This window comes from Macaca nemestrina, chromosome 8, assembly GCF_043159975.1.
Source record: "Macaca nemestrina isolate mMacNem1 chromosome 8, mMacNem.hap1, whole genome shotgun sequence".
In the NCBI taxonomy this organism is placed as follows: Eukaryota; Metazoa; Chordata; class Mammalia; order Primates; family Cercopithecidae; genus Macaca; species Macaca nemestrina.
This window is the reverse complement of record NC_092132.1, coordinates 124658023-124675680: the sequence shown is the minus strand read 5'-3', so window position 1 is coordinate 124675680 and position 17658 is coordinate 124658023. Positions and strand designations below refer to the sequence as shown.

The window sequence follows — 17658 nt, the reverse complement described above, 5'->3', positions numbered from 1 at the left end:
AGGCCTAGTCAAGAAGAGGACTCGGAGGAGCATAACCACAGCTTGGTCAAGGATCAGGAGTCTTCGTTAGCGTAACACTGAGAGTGAGTTGTAATGTAAACTATGGATTTTGGGTGAGAATGACATGTCAATGTAGGGTCATCAATTGTAACACATGTCCCACTCTGGTGCAGAATGTCAATAGTGGAGGAGACTCTGCATGGGTGCGGTCAGGATGACAGAACAGAACTCTGTATTTTCTCCTCAATTCTGCTATGGATCTAAAACTTCTCTAAAAATTAAAGTCCATTAAAATTTTTTAAAATTAAATTGGTTTTAAAAAAGGAAATGAAATTGGATCATTCCTGACTATGGCACAGGTAGCAAGATCAGCCCTATGCCCTTCACTAGGCAAGAAGTTTCAAGCCAGATCACTAGCTCTGGTGCCAATCGATCCCCAGAGATTTGACAATCTTTGCCATGCCCAGTAGTAGGAGCGCTGGTTGTTTCATGCATGGGCCCTCTGTTCTATCATCTCCCTCCACTTATCCTCTGTTCTGTTGAAAACACTTTGGATTGGCTACCCAAGAGTTACTCATAACCCCTTCCCGCTTGCTTTAATAAGGGCTATAGGGAAGGGATTTGGGGAATGCTTTTAAAGGCCACAGACTGAACTGGCAGACCCCCTTTAGCCTGTTGCCCTTTCTCCATTCATCTTGCCTAGAATGTGGAGGTAATGTCCATCTTGTGACTCTGAGGATGAAAGCCACAAGCCAAGGATAGCAGAGTGCAAAGAGAGAAAGAGGCTAGGATATCGATGACATCACGAAATCTGGACTGCCTATTTAGATATGTTTTGCCTGAGACGAATGGATACTTTATTTGTTTAAGCCCTTTATAGTTGGGATTTTTTTACTTTTAGCCAAACATAATGCCAATTGTTATACTTTTCTACTCCCCAAATGGGCAGAAGGGGCAAACCAGCAAACCTACTGCATAAATATCCAAGTGGGATGCTGGGACTCCTAATTTCTTAATGTGGTTTTTAGTGGGGAAGCATTATTTCTCTCCTTGCCAGGTGAAAACTTGTGTTTGCAAAGAATCTCTCTTCCTGCTTCCAGGGTTCCGCTTTTATAGATAGGGAGTAGTTTGAGAGGATATTAATTGTGATAGGACTTATGCTATTTCTACATCATTAACAATTTTTAAATATTTAAGAAGAATGTGGGATATTGCGTCTGAAAAAGACTATTGACTAAACACGGTTTAGGCTGGTGATGGTCTGTGGGTCTAGAAGTAATTTTTTAACATGAAAATCAGTTCACTTCTCTACTCCTCTACCTCTACCCCACTGATGTTGGGCTTGGTCAAATGACTTGCTTTGACCAATGGATGTGAGCAGAGGTTTTCAGCATGCTTGCTGGTTTGGCGGCTTTCCCTCTTGTCTTTCTGCTGTCTGCCATTAGCAGAGCATGCTCTGGTAGCTTCCATCTCAGAATGCAGAGGCAGTTGAAGCCATCAGGAACCCAATCTTCAGCTTGAAGCAGAGCCTCCACAATTGACGCACAGAATCGTAAGTGAAAAATCAAGTTGGTTCTTGCAAACCATTGAAAATTTGGAATTGCTTGTTATGCAACATTAGGCAATAATAGTTGACTAATACACTTCCAATGTCTTTCAGCTCCTTCTGAGCAGAAAGTCAAAGTTTGCAGAGTGATTCAAAAGAATCCTCATTTTCTGGCTCCATTTATCTCTCTGACTTCATCTTCAACTACTTCTTTCCCTTCTTACTCTGCTGCAAATACACCATCCTCTTTGTTCCTCCTCTAACACGCCAGATGTGTTTCTGCCTTGGGACTTTGCACTTGCTGTTTCTCCTGCATAGAACACTTCCTCCAAATTCCTGCATGGCTTATTTGTTAATTTCCCTGTTGATTTCCCTTTCTTTAAGAAAGTCATCTCAGTGAGGAGTTATCTAGCCATCTGACTGTAAACCGCATTCCCCAGTACTCAGTAGCCCCTTCTTTGATTTAGCACTAACAATCATTTATCCATTCGCTTCCCACCACCCCGCTACAGGACAAGGACTTTATTTTATTCACAGCAGTATTCCCAGGGTCTAGTCAGAGCAGTCTGGCACATGGTAGGCACCTGGTGATTATTCATGAATGAACAAAGGGATAAAGGAAGAAATTTAAAACTCTCAACATAAAAATTTATAAACAAATCCTAAATTATTTAATAAAATATTACATTTTTCTTTAATAAAAGCAATATACAAATGACATTTCATTAAAAATCCATGGTTAGAAAAAGAAATATAGGTGCTCTCATTTGTAATCAAAGGATTAGGAATTAATATTACAGAGAGGTATTCCATCTCCTTTCAAACTGCAAATGTTTTAAAGAATTATAATACTCATGATGGCAATAATTCTCTTTGTCTGGCATGGGTATTCTCACAGACTGTGGGTGGAGATACGTAGAGATTCATCCTCTTGGGAAAGCAATCAAACGCCTTTACATCTTTATACCTTTACATCATTGGTCCACTAATTTCCCTTCTAGTAATCCTTCCCAAAGAAGAAATCAGTGTTGGAGGCAAGAAATTACACACTAAAAAGTTTCTTATAATGTTATTCGTAATAACACAAATTTAGAAAAAAATCTCATTAGTCAATAATAGGAGGATCATGACATGAATCATGGTGTATTTTTAGAAATTTTTTATGTTTTTTACTTTTTTGATTGATACATAATACTTTTACATATTTGTGGGGTACAAAGTATCACATGTACCCCATAAATATATAAAAGTATTATGTATCAGTTATGCATAGAATGTGTCATGATCAAGTCAGGGTATCTGCGTGTCCATCATCTTCAGTATTTACCACTTCTATGTGTTGGGAACATTTCAAGTCCTCTCTTCTATTTTGAAATATACAATACATTGCACATATACCCCTGAATTTAAAATAAAAGTTTTACAAAAACAAAAACAAAAATGCAGAGATGTCAGAGGCTTACATGAGGTCACTTTGCAGCACCAAAGCCCATTGTGATCCACTCCTGTTAACAGAGGTAGGGGGAGTAGATGAATGGGTGGGTGGGGAGTGCAAATTACAAAGCTGGGGCATAAGAGTGGGGAAACATAGGACACCCCCAAATGGCCATCTCATATTTTCTATTTCCCTCCGTGCCAAAAAAGCACATTTTTATCTAGTAAGGGAAGGTGGTATGGAGCAAGCGAATGTGACTGTCAGTCAAGCGAGCTTGATGTATCATTACCTGCTTCCACACCTCCGTGCCCCAACACAATCCCTGACCTTCCTCTGCCCACTGGGGGACCCTGCCTGGCCTGTGTGTGCCACAGTTCCCTTCATTAGCTCCGCCCACCACTAGCTTTCACATAGACACTCCATAAGCAAGTAGCCCTGAGCTGAGCCCAGCCCTCTTCCTCCCCATTTCCAGTACGTTTTAGGGGGTCATGACCATGGGATGCTGGACCAGGATGGTAAGCATCAGGAAACAGAATCTGGAGAATGCCCAGCTGCTCCCACAGGAAGCATCAGGGAAGAAGAAGAAGAAGAGGTGTGAAGTCTGCCTTCTGCTCTGCTGGAATCCCTTTCATATCTCCTTTGCCTCCAGGCAGTTTTGGTTCCTGGCTATTTCCAGGTGTGACTCACTCAGGATGGTAAGCATCTTCTCTCCTACCCAGAGTAGAGGATGAAGACCTCATGTCAGAGGTGGAAGGGAGCTCCAGAGAGAGGTCTCAAACTTCCAGCATTAACTGCTAAAGAAGCTTCCTGAGCTGCTGGAGAACCTGGGAAATGACCAACGATAGGGACTGAGCTCAAATACTCTGGGACAATCCAGTAGCTGGGAAAGTTCCAACTCCAGGGTGATAGAGGACTGCCTGGCAAACCATCATCAAAGCAGAAGACCTGATAGAAACATCACGGGCCATGGTTGATTACTGAAGATCAGTCCTTACACCCTGCCGGAGATTCAGAAGCCAATTTATCATAGTTCTCCCTGGAAATGTTGGCCAACATTCTGAAAAGCGTGGTCAGTAGTAGCAACAGAAATCTGTTCTTGCCAAGCACAATGTCACCGTCCCCAGCCCTTCCCCCAACACAACCCAGTAGGTGCTTCCTGGCTGCGAACTTGGGAAAGTCACTTGGCCTGTCTGAGATTCCACTTCCTAATCTGGCCTGGTGAAGACAAGAAAAACAGTTTATTTAAAGTGTCTAGCAAAGTGCTTGGACAAAAGTAGGCCCTCTGAAATGGTTATGGCTGTGTTGTTAAGGTGATGTTTTAAGTGCTGATGAATACAAAGATGGGTAACATATTTCCTTCTGTTAAAATCTATAATCTAAAGACAGAGAACAAGATGAATGCACAATAACTATCATTCAGAACAGGATTATGAGAAGGTGTGAATTTCTGTGAAAAATCAGAATGGGGAGGAATATGATCCCAGGTGATTGGCAGGGGCTGGGTGTCTGGATTCAACTGGAGAGGGAGCTAGCAGGGAAGGCTTCCTAGAGGATGAGAGTTCAACAAGGGGCAGGTATAGGATGTGGGTGGCCGAGTGACTGGGCAGAAGGAGCTACAGAAGTAAGACCCCAAGTCAGGAAGACAAGGGCCTGCTGAGAAACACGAGCTATGAAGTGCAAGTGCAGGAAGAGTTGGGATGAGATTAGAAGGGGGTCTGGGGCCAGACTGTGGAAGGCCCAAGTGCTGGGCAAAGGAGTTTATGCTTAATTCAGTGGTCAACGGGGAGTCATTGGAGGCTGTTGAGCAGGAGAGTTGCTTTCTTTACAGCTGTGCCAGACTAAATTAAACCTAAACAGTACTTTATAGCTGGAAAGGGAAGGCCCAGGAATAGCTCTTGACTCAGAAACAGGCATTGAGGAAGGTAATGAGAAACAGCCCTGACTGATCAAAGCAGAGAGGTTAATTAAATTTGTAATTACTGTGAAAGGCCATTAAAAACCCTAGTTCACTAGAGATAACTGCTGTAGTGGGCCTTCAAAGACGAACGCTTCTCTTAACCTTGAATAGGGCGGATGTCTGCTTCTCTGTGGAGGAGATATGATTAAGGTACTTAATAAATCGTAGATAAAGACGCACACGTGTGTGTTCTCTGTAAACCCACTCTCTATCCCTGCATATATCTGTGTATCTATGTAGGGTGCTCCACAAGAGGGGTCCCCAACCCCCAGGCCACTGGCCCTTATGGGTCCATGACCTGTTAGGAATCAGGCTGCACGGCAGGAGTTGAGCAGAGGGCAAGCAAGCAAAGCTTCATCTGTATTTACGGCCGCTTCCCAATGCTCACATTACAGACTGAGCTACCCCTCCTGTCAGATCAGCAGCAGCATTAGATTCTCATAGCAGCATGAACCCTACTGTGAACTGCACATGATAAGGATCTAGGTTGCATGCTCCTTATGATAATCTAATGCCTGATGATCTGTCACTGTCTCCCATCACCCCCAGATGGGACCATCTAGTTGCCAAAACAAAACAAAACAAAACAAAAAACCAGCTCAGGGCTCCCATGGATTCTACATTATGGTGAGTTGTATAATTATTTCATCATATATTACAATGTAATAATAGAAATAATGTGCACAATAAATATAATTTGCTTATGTCATTCCAAAACCATCCTCTCACTCTGTTTGTGGAAAAATTGTCTTCCATGACACCTGTCCATGGTGCCAAAAAGATTGGGGACTGCTGCTTTATAATATCAGGTCAGTAACTCCCCAAAAGGAATTTACACAGTGCATGATGGGTCTCTAATTTTGACGCCTTATCTATCAAGCAGGTGCCAAGATAACTCAACTTGCTCCATATTGCTAAAGCTTCCCATAAATTGTTCAAATGTATTTCTATTCTGAATTGTTCCACGGTGGCTTGCAACAATTAGTAGATTACATTGGTAATCTACTAACAGACCAACCGGGACTAGTGGACAGCTTACCATGGACATTGTTGATGGAACTGGCCCTGAATCCCATCATCACCTTGAGCAACAACTGTATACATAGCATGGTCATAGATGTTGAAGCAGGACAATACTACTGTCTTGGCATGTACATTACTTCACGGTTTACACAATATATTCACTTCTCCTGTCTCATTAGAGATACAATTTATATTCCCATTAATCCACTGAGAAAACTGAGGCTCAGAAAGAGGAAGGCATCTACCCAAATATATAGTGCATGTTAGTGTCCAGAAAGACTAGAAACCAGATCTTCTAAATTTTAGCTCAGTGTTCTTTCAGCCACACCAAAGTGTATTTACTGGCACTTACAAATTACATGGTATAATTTTTGGTCCCTCTCCTAAAGCCTAGCTGGTAAGAGAAGATGAATAAGGAAGCAATAAAGTGAAAAGATTTTGAGATAAATAAGGAAGCAATAAAGTGAGAACGAATACACACCAGATTTTATGGTCACGGTGAGAGTCTCAAGAAGGGAAGAGCCAGGAAGGCTTCCTGGAGGAGACGTGAAATTCTGCCACTGTAGCAGAAATCCAAATTCTAAAAAGCTTAAACACATCGGAAGCGATTGGTCCCATGTGTCTAAGTGTAAGCACCTGGGGATGATACAGCCTGGACCTTCTAGGGCAGCTCCATGCTGTTGGAGGCTCCGTCCCTTCCTGTGGTTTTCTGCCTTCCTATTGCACAGATGTGCATCCACATAGTTCAGTGAATCCACACGCTGTCCACATTCCTGTCCCAGAAAGGGTCAAGGAAAGAGGATGCCCCTCCCTTTAAGAATACGATCCAGGCCAGGCGCGGTGGCTCACGCCTGTAATCCCAGCACTTTGGGAGGCCGAGGCAGGCGGATCACGAGGTCAGGAGATCGAGACCACCCTGGCTTACATGGTAAAACCCCGTCTCTACCAAAAATACAAAAAAATTAGCCAGGCGTGGTGGCGGGCGCCTGTAGTCCCAGCTACTTGGGAGGCTGAGGCAGGAGAATGACGTGAACCCGGGAGGCGGAGCTTGCAGTGAGCCGAGATGGCGACACTGCACTCCATCCTGGGCGGCAGAGCGAGACTCCATCTAAAAAAAAAAAAAAAAAAAAAAAAGAATATGATCCAGAAGTTGCACAAACTTGTTCATGAATGATCTTGTTTTGTTACTAGAGAAACTGGGACTTGTGGTCTTTGTTCTGGCCAATGGTATTCCCAGCTAAAATTCTGTCACCGTGGAAGACAACAGAATGAATATTGGAGAATAACCAGCAATCTTGGCCATATACATAAGGCTCAGCTGAGCCTTGAGCAATGGGTGGGAGTGTGGGTGGTGGCACAGGGCCAGTGATTTGGGAGTCAGGAGGGGAAACAGAAGGCATCCCAAGCAGGCCGGGATGGCACTTTTTACATGATAAAAAAGTGGGAGGTCCATCCTAGGCACAGTAAAGAAATGAAAGTATCAGAAATGGCAGCTGAAGTAAGGTATAAAACCAGAGGTGTTCATTGGAGCCAGACAGATAATGAGACTTGATGGTCCATCAAGATGGTTCTCAGGGAAATTGTGTCTAAGGAAAATGTGTTGGTCAGGACAGCAGAGGATGAATTAGATGGGTTAGTGACAGGAGTCAGGAAGAACCATTCGGAGCCTCTTTCAACAATCTGTCCATATATTGGTAACGACTCTGCCCAGGACAGAAGCCCTGGATTGAGAGAATGGGTGGCGTGAGAGTGTTTCATGGAAGAATAACAGGGCTTCATTTCTGTCGGGCTATCGGAATGAAGGCTCCTGGAACGCTGCCTCTCTGACATGCATTCTCTAGGGCTCCCCAAGTACCCAGGCATCCTTCCTGCCTGTGTTCGCAGCACATGATACCAACACCATATTCAACAACAAATATTTGTTCAACATAAGCTTCACGTGGGCACAAAGTTTGGCACATAGTAGATACTCAGCCAGTATCTGTTGAATAAATGGCTGAATGAATAAGTAACTAAAATGCAGGCACAGAACACACTGGGTACTTCACCCAGAAGAGGCCATTAAAACATTGTGGGGAAAGTCAGCTATCACATCTTTAGGATTCTACCCAGAAAACAGACTTACACAAAGTGTTTCCTGCAAACTGTCATAGCAACAGCACCCATTTGTGACATCATGGAGTGAAGAGGCACATTATTCTCTGAGCCAAACTCTTTCTTCAAATCAAACCCACAGAAGAAAAATGCAGACACCAGGTAAGCCTAGCTGTGTATATTCTCATCTTATTTTCTTCTTTTAAGTGCGTAGATTTCCTGAACTGGCTAGATGTGGGTAGTTCCACTGCCACCATTATTCCTGGGGCTTTCTTACATACTCCAACTTCCATTCCGTGAATGAATCCAAAGAAGGTTGCCTTGACAACCACTCACCTCTCTCTCATCAAGCACCCTGAACAGCCTCAAGTGCTTCATTGAGATAAAAGCCTGCAGAGCACCCAGACTCAGGACCTCTGATGACGCACAGCAGCTGAGAGGCTAACCTGGGATATGCTGCTGTAGATAAAAGTCCCGAAACGCTTCCTTTCCATCACCTTTCCTGTCAGCTACCGCAGCCATTCCCACTGACAGGTGAGCACTAGATGCCATTCTGCCAAAGAGAAGCCACATGAAGAGGCTCTTTGCCAATGGACCCGTGAACTGTTTGTTCCAGATAACTATGATATTGCGCAATTAGGTAACAGACTTATCAAATCCTTTCTATGCCACTTAACCTGGGCAGTATCTTGTTCCAGCACTGAGAGGTCTGTTATTTCACAAGTCCCTGGATGTTCTCTTCTGGGCTTCAGCAGAAGGGTAGGAGTCCCAAGACAGCCTTTGAATCCAAGATTTTAATATCTAAAACACCAGAATAAAAAGCCCCAAACCCAGTCCCAATTTTACATTTTCATAATATGAGCCCAAGCAAAATCTATAGATTTATTAAAATAATTAAGCCAGAATAAAACTGGACCAAAATATATTCTCTGAACCAAACCAATATATTGTTCTATTCACATATTCCAAAGAGCTGAAAGATGGAGTCATATGGTAAACACTGCCAAAATTTCCTAGAATGGGGATATCTCCTTTAAGCAGCATTGAATTTGGAGGTGAGTTTTAAGATATTATTGTGAAGCCATTTATTCTGCAATTAGCATATAGCAAGCCCTGTACCAGGTACTTCTCATGCATAACTTTGTTGGATTCTCATAATTGACAGGTTGTCTTAGTAGCCCCATATTACAGATAAAGAAATGCTTAGCAAGCCTATGTAGACTTCTTCAGGTCATACAGCCAGTCAACTACAGATTTTAGCTCAAGAGTATGATTTTACTCTCACATCCATGCCCTCGTAGGTGAAAGAGAGAAAGAAGGAGGAGGAGGTGGAGGAGAGGAAGAAGAAGAAAAGAAAAAAGGAGGGAGGGAGGGAGGGAGGGAGGGAGGGAGGGAGGGAGGGAGGGAAGGAAGGAAGGGAGGGAGGGAAGGAGGGAGGCAGGGGAGGCACGGGAGGCACAGGAGGCACAGGAGGCACAGGAGGCACAAGAGGTGGAAATGGGGAAAGAGGAAGAAGGAAAGGAAAGAGGGAGGGAAAAATTGGGGTAGGGTGAAAGTAAAGCCAGAATCCAGTCTTGAAATCTAAATTGCTTGTCTTAGTGAGACAATGATGTGGCTAATTTGAAAGTAAGAAGTACATATCTGGCCCCCTATCAGCATGGATGGTTTGAGAATAAAGAGAAGGACTTGAATGTCAAAGACAGACAGCCTTTGACTGGAGGTTGTCAAAACCCGTATTCGAAAGAATACAGTTTTCTTGTATTCTTTCTTGTATTCTCTCCAGCCACGGTTCTAACCTTGAGGATGCCACTGGGTTAAGTCTCACCCAGAATACTGCTCTGCCTTCTGATATCCTAATCCAAAGTGCATTTAATCCTTACCTTTGAGAGGATTGTGGGAAAGGTTCTAAATCCTATTTTTCCAAGGGTGGTCTTATACATTTTAGATAGCAAATAGCATTTAAGATAGAGCACAAGACATTTTACATTCTAGAATCAAATCCCATGCCAGAACGTCAGTCCTTGACAGTGGTAGCAAGTACCTCAAATGTGATATGTATATTAAAGATTTTATTTTCTTTTAAAAATTATTTTATTTTTATGGAGACAGGGGCCTCACTCTGTTCCCCAGTCTGGTCTCAACCTCCTGGGCTCAAGCTATCCTCCCACCTTGGCCTCCCAAAATGCTAGGATTACAGGCGTGAGCCACCATGCCCAGCCAGATTTGAATTTTCAATTTAGCTCTGACTTACTTGAGTTGAAAAGACACAGTACATGTGAGCTGATAGGAGGATGAAGTGGGCAGGATACATATTCTTTTATACTTACAGCTTGTAAGACACAAGTGTTTTTGCGGCTAGGTCTTACAGTAGAAAGTTCTAGGAGGTGTTAGAGGCAGGTGGACAAAAAAAAATTTCAACATTAAACAGAATAATATGTGAACATAGACCAACTCTCATTCAGAATTACAGGTCTGGGGACCTTGCAAATTGATTTGTCCTCGTAGGCCCCTTAGATAAAAGCTAAAATTGTTCTTATTCCCCACCTTACAAAATGAAACCAAGAAAGGAGATTGAATATGTTTTAATGGTGAAATTTACCAGAATACCTAATTGCTTGAGAAACACTGAGAGATTTTGCAACTGGAGGAGAGTCTGAAGTCAACTTAGTGATAAATCAGAGAGTAGGAAGCACAAACACACAAGCACAGATGAAAAACCCAAGGTAATAATTAACTCAAGAGAAACAGAAAAATTATGCAGCAAAGGAAAGTAATCATAGTTTACTACATAAGTCAGTTGTATAGAACATCTACATATCTGTAAAATGCAAACAATGACTATTGTACCCAAAGTTACAATATAACCATATTGCAAAATGGGACGTCCAGAAAGTGTGTGGGTGTGTATGTATGTTTGGGGTGTGTGTGTAGTGTGTGTGTGGGCTGTGTGTGTTTTCATGGTGTGTGTTGGGGGGTGTCTTCATGGGGTGTGCTTGTGGAGTTTGTGAGGAGTGTGTTGTGTATGTGTGTGTATGTGTGTGTCTCAGTGGCAAAGAAGTAAAAGCAACTAGATCCTCACTTTACAGAGCAAGAAATCCTAATAAATAGCAAGACAAGCACATTATATAAAGATATGAAGGTTAATGCCAAAAAATGCACTAAAAGAGTTAAAAATGGCTGCCTCTGGGGAATAGAAAATTTGAGGAGCATGGAGACTGTTGTTTTCAGAATCTGATTTTTTAAATTATGTGCATGTGTCACTTTGATAGAAGAAAAATCTTTTTTAAAATTATGCACCTATGATGATGCTATACACAATTTAGAGGTCAATAAACATGAGCTATTCTTATTAACCGTGGAATGTTACCATCTTTAAAATGGGCCAGTGACAACAGACTCCATGCCTCTCCATGTGACAGCCTCATAACGGAGCTTTCTAGAGCCCAGATCCTCGGAGAGCACCTCCTCTCTGCCACACTCCACGCTAGGCCCTGAAATGCAGCTGTGAACATTCAGACCCAGCTCTGCCCGTCCCCGGGTTCACTCTAGTGGGGGTGACACAAGCGTCACCTGCATTTAGGACAAGCACCGGGGGTGTTGCGTTTTTTTAATGTAATTTGGGAGGTGAGCATTTGCTTCAGTGTATTTGGATTTTTGGCACCAAATTCGGTTTTTGAGCCCTGACTCTCGACTCCCGTTGGCTGGCGCTGACAGGCAGCTAGCTTGGCTTGGTTTTGTAAGTTCTTGGCGACAGTAATTGGGACAGGTGCTGTGCCCTTAAACCAGCTGTGGTTAACCAAAGAGAAGTCCAGTCAGGGTGCACAAAATCCTGGAGTGTATAGGCCCACTGTGGCTAGGTCGTCCAGTGCTCATGTTTAGAGACAGACCGGACTAGGGACAGGAATGTGACCTGCAGCTCACCCAACGTGGCACCGATAAACAGTTCAGAGCGGAAACTCCGACCTTCTGATTGCTTTACACCTCACTGGGCTGTTTAGAAGGCCCTTCACATTTTGGGTGAATGAAGTGGATTTGAGCAATCACACATCAAATTGCTTTTTCCATCTAGGCCCTTGAACCGACATTCGAGAGACCAAAGCAAAATGTTGAAAAGCTGCTCCCCCAGTCCCTTGGAACCTCCCCGCATCCCCTGAGCTGTGTCAAGGCTCAAACTGTGACAGAGCATCTCCCGGAGCCCCATGCGGTGATTCACAGAAGCGGTGGGTGGCTAGAGAAGCCAGCAGGAATTTAAAAAGACCTAAGGTACTCACGTAGGAATGAGCCTATAAATTCCTCCCCCATCACCGTTGCCAAGGCAATGCAGGTGGGCCCAGAGCCGGCTCTCAGGCAGGAAAATCCCCACCTCCTCCCTCTACACACATTGCCCTGGCTACGTGTGGCTTTTTATGACAGCTTTGCTTCAGCTACTCCTCTTGCAGAAGGCGGCTTATTTTCTCCAGATGCTGGCTAGGTTGCAATATTCTGAGGGGCATGGAAGAGCCCATAGTATGATTTTCTCTGAGCTTTGACCTCTCCCTTAAGAGATAAGCCCACCTCAAGCCCCTGCTCTGGGAAACTCAGAGATACCCAGCACTTCAACACTTGCATTGCAGCCTCCCCTCTGCTCCCCTGCCTTCCTTCATAGCCGCGTATTCAGACCTTCCAGATTCATCAACCATGAGGACCTCCTCATGGCAACCTGACCTCCCATCTATGTCGCCCACCAAAGCTGACTTGCAAAACAGAGGCGTTGGAGTCTACATCTGTTTTTGGAAGAGGAGTGTGGCCGCAATCGTAAGGGAAAGACAAAGCCAGCTGTGTTTTGACCTCAAGGACTCTGTGGGCTCCATTCCCGTTTCTTTTCCCCAGGGGATTTCGTGGTGTCTTTCGAATTCCCCTCCCCTATGCTGCTACACAGAGAGTCACCTTTTTCTTCCTAGCCCAGCTGCTGCTATTCATGATGACAGCCTTGCCATATGGCACCACTCACTCAGCTCCATCAAGCAGCATCAAGCTCATCTTAATATTTACCCCACACTTCTCTGGCAGTCAAACTCAGCTGCACCCAGAGCTGTCCTGTGGGTGTGCCCATCCACTGTACTCCATTGAGAATACTTACGCATGTGTATGAATGAAGCTAGACATGATACAGCTTTGTCTCAGCTTGGTGCTTTTTTTTTTTTTAATTGGCGTTTGTTTGTTTGTTTTGAGACAGTCTAGCTCTGTTGCCCAGGCTGGAGTGCAGTGGCATGATATCAGCTCACTGCAGTCTCCGCGTACCAGGTTCAAGCGATTCTCCTGCCTCAGACTCCCGAGTAGCTGGGATTACAGGCACGTGCCACCATGCCTGGCTAATTTTTGTATTTTAATAGAGAGGCGGTTTCACCATGCTGGCCAGGCTGGTCTCGAACCCCTGACCTCAGGTGATCTACCTGCCTCAGCCTCCCAAAGTGCTGAGATTACAGGCCTGAGCCACCATGCCCAGCCTCAGCTTGGCGCTTGCTAAGATGAACCAAAACAGGCAATTAAGGACCAAAACAGGATAGGAGAAAGGTCCGTTCTAAATGTTAACCCACTGTTGTCATTCACCAGACTGTTGATGCCTAATTAATCACCGATTGCATCACCTGATGACAGCTGAGAGTCAAAGATGTCATTTGATCTAGAGATAATCTACTTATGCGCTGGAGTGTGGGTAGGGGTAAGCCCGAGTGAATGGGCACATGCACCAGATAGAGAGGCAGATGGAGCCCAAGCATCTGAGACAGTCGTAAGCTTGGGGAGGGAACCTGAAGACGAGGAGCACATGTGCGACCTTATCCATCCACTCTAGCATGGTAGGTTTGTCCCAAAAGAGCCTGGGCATTCTACTGCCATCCCCTCTCCCCTTACCCTGAATGCCACCATCTAGGTAAACCCAGGAAAGTGTTTTGCTCTTAAGCCTATCCTCTGAGGAAGTAGGGACATGTTTGTTTGACCTGAAATCAATAGGGCCCGTGGTGACCCTGCTTCCACCCAACTGTGGAAGCTCCCTGCCACATTAAGGAATGGAGTGAGCCAGAAGTCACAGGAAGATCTAGGAAACTAAAGACCATGAATACACTTTCAAAGCTTGTTTGAGCATTTCTTTTTTTCTTTTTCAGTACTTGAAGGATGAGGCTTATAAACTACCGAAATAAAATGTCATTGTCTAAGATGCAGCAATTGACATATGTAAGTCAGCATATACAAATGAAATAGATCGCTATGAATACTACATTAAATGCTTTGCTTTTTAGGCCACATGGGGTTTTCAAGGATGTGTTGAGGCGAATTCTAACCTCTGTCTCTAACCTCTGCAAGATCTGGGGACCCTTTCTGGAGCTGTCTCAACTGTGGTGTCTTCAGTCAGAAAGTGGGGATGACATCACCACATCTCAAATGTGGGCAGGTTAAATAACATGATGGGTATGAAGCCTAGCACATCATAGGTGTTCAATCCATGTTGGTTCTCTCCTCCTGACTCCTTTGTCCCCCAAATCATAGACTTGACTTGTTGGTATCAGCACAGCCCTAGAACAATGAAAAAAATACAAAGAACAACAAGAACCTATTCAGTGTTTTTCACCTTGAATAATGTGAGTGGAAGACAAGGGAGACTGACATGTTAGTGAGAGAAATAAGATGAATGGACACTAAATGACACCTGTTTGGACTGACAGTAGCCCATTCACACATTTCACCAAAAACAACTGATTGTATTAGATGCACAGCTCTTCCTTCTATCCCCTTTTCAAAAGAAAAAAAAAGAAAGGCTTAACAATTTAGATGGAGGCTATCAAAATCTGCCTTTACTGCTTATTTTGATGATTTCATGGATATTCCTCATCATCCAGTGAATATTATTTTATACAGATGTGAATGTCTGGCTCCAACTATCGAAACAAGCCTGCTACCACTTGGGGGTTAAAACACGCAGGCTCTGGGCTCTCTACAGAAAGGACTTCTTAAAAATTGTAAGATGCTTCCATGAGGCAGGGCTGTGCGTGCCCGTGTGGTCTGAGCAGGCTGGCAATGGGAAGGCTCCCCTTCACTGAAATCCCCAGAGCACAATCTCGGGGAACACTTCGGGAGGCAGCCAGGCATGGGGATTTTCCAGTCTGCCCTTCCCCGCCCTGCCTGTGACAACTCAGCTCATGCATCAGGCAACGAATCCCATTCACGAAGCTGTCAGTGACTCCTGAATTCATTGAGAGACTCAGAACCCATCTTGCCCAGGTTCAACTGCGGGTTAATCCCGGCTAACCTAAATCATTGTTCCCTGAACACAAAGGAATGTGGAATTCTGTGCTGGGGCTGTGTGTCAGCACGGCTTCCTTGCTAGGTAGAAATATATCCGGCCTCAAGCGAGAGAGAATATATGAATATGTGAGTAGCTGGGGAGCTGTGCTTCTCCCTCCAGCCTGAGGTTTCCATTTACTGCCGCCCCCAGGGCATCCAGAGGCATGGTTTAGACCATAAAACCTGTTCTGTAGACAACTGAATCTCACAAGGGTCAGTTTTATTTTTTTCATGCTCCACTTCCAAAATGTACAACTGTAGGATGTTTCCTGTCTTCCCCTTCTACCATGAAGACAGCCACCAGTAGGGGAGGCTATGTGTGTGGGGGGGACATTGCTATATTTGGGCCATCAATTTAGAAAGCATATGAGGTTACAGTGTCCCTTCATGAGGCACAACTCTGCAAGGACCAGTTCCATAGCATAGTGAGATGAATATGCATATTAGAATCTGTACATAATCTTCACATGCAGTAATTGCAGTCCATAGGCTCTAGACATAAAGAAACATGCATTTTACAATAGTACTAGATCAATTTTAAAAACCCCAGGAGTTAGCATTTAGCTCACAAATTGGATAAAATATTAAATTCATTGAGAAATAGGCAAACCATAAGGCTGTAAAATGGTCCATTATAGTCAGAAAACTCATCTGCCATGTGAGAGTGCTGAGCACAAGACCTCACCGTAAATCTACAAAAGAAAGGCTACTCTTCCAGACTCAGGAGAGAAGGGAATAAAAGTCGCATCAGCAATGGATATTGCTCCCAGATTACAAAATTAGGGTTTATAGGGAAAAATTCAGCCTGCAGTAATGGTCAGTAAAAATGACTGGTTTTATAGAACAGGAACTTGTAAAGATAAAGGAGAAAAGCAGCAGGAAAAAAAATTAGAAAGACTCCCACAGAAACCTGTCCAGAAATAGAAATTCAGAGGACTTCCTGCCCTTTAATAGAATAAGCTCAATGGAGATGAAGAAGAATTATGGATGAAGCAAGGCAAATTATTTGATCAAACTGAGAACTTTTTTTTAAATAGTCATTCAGGAAAGAGCAAAAACCACTACAGTTATCTACCATGGACAGAAGTTGTTCAGAGCTGGTAAAGGAATTAAATCTGTCACCAGTCACCAGGCACGGTGGCTCATGTCTGTAATGCCAGCATTTGGGGAGGCTGAGGTGGGCAGATCACCTGAGGTCAGGAGTTTGAGACCAGCCTCGCCAGCATGGTGAAACTCCATCTCTACAAAAATACAAAAATTAGCTGAGCATGCTGGTGCGTGCCTGTAGTCCCAGCTGCTCTGGAGGCTGAGGCATGAGAATCATTTGAACCCAGGAGGCAAAAGTTGCAGTGAGCCCTGATTGTATCAGCCTGGGTGATAGAGCGACACTCCATCTAAAAGAAAAAAAAAAAAAAAAAACAACTGTTGCCAGAAGCTCACCATCTTGCATGCTCTAGTTGTACCAATGGGTAGGTGCAGCTATGTAGCTAAAGCTACACTTCAAGACTTCAACTTCAAATGTATGATAATAAATGGATTAAGCCAATAAAATTTTATAAGTGCAAACCTAAGAATATATTCTTTAATGGCTGCTATGAAATATGCTGGAATAGGGCCAGAATATTAACACACATTCTGGCCAAGACATCAGGCGTCTGGTTATTTGAGAGAAGTAACAGAGGCAGGGAGTTCGCCGTCCGAGCTGTTCTCGCTGTATTCACACCCAGTCATGAATGAAGGATCACTGTGAACCCAGCACGGCGTCTAATGCTCCAGACACAAAGGTGGGAAGTTTCTTAAGATGCTCGCAGTTAGCTAGCACACAAAAAAATCTTTTTTAAATCAATGCACAATGTGTAATAGGAGGCTGTGAGGGAAAGCAGGATTGGGGATGACTTCTATGAGAGGCTGGGAAGCCCCTTCACAGCACAGATAGCTGTGTAGCCAATCTATGGCCCTTAAGATAAAAATCAGAAATTTAGTTTTGTTTTAGGGGGTCTGGGATTGGGGGCTACTTGGAAAGATTTTTGTGATGTAAAGAGAATAACTTAACTGCTGCAAACCCTCCCTGCAGTCACTCTTTTTTTTTCTATCTTTTCTCTTTTGGGCTTATATAGAGATATGAGCAGGCACCATAGCAGCTGTCTTGCAACCATGAGTAAAAGGCTAAGGAAATTGCAGAAATAACCCTGGCATCAGAATGTCTGCATTCTAATGTCACAGTAACCCTGACTGCTAAGCCAACACCAGTGCCTGCCACTTCCTGATGTCTTGTCATAGACA

General features: G+C 43.8%; 1 long non-coding RNA gene across 1 annotated transcript; it reads left to right on the top strand.

The window, feature by feature from the left end:
• The first annotated feature begins 8111 nt into the window (after nucleotides 1-8111).
• On the top strand, nucleotides 8112-13206 carry LOC105481980 (uncharacterized). Its single transcript, XR_987310.2, has 4 exons — nucleotides 8112-8217; nucleotides 8407-8589; nucleotides 9027-9110; nucleotides 12125-13206. It is a non-coding gene; the product is annotated as an uncharacterized lncRNA (long non-coding RNA).
• Nucleotides 13207-17658: the final 4452 nt, after the last annotated feature.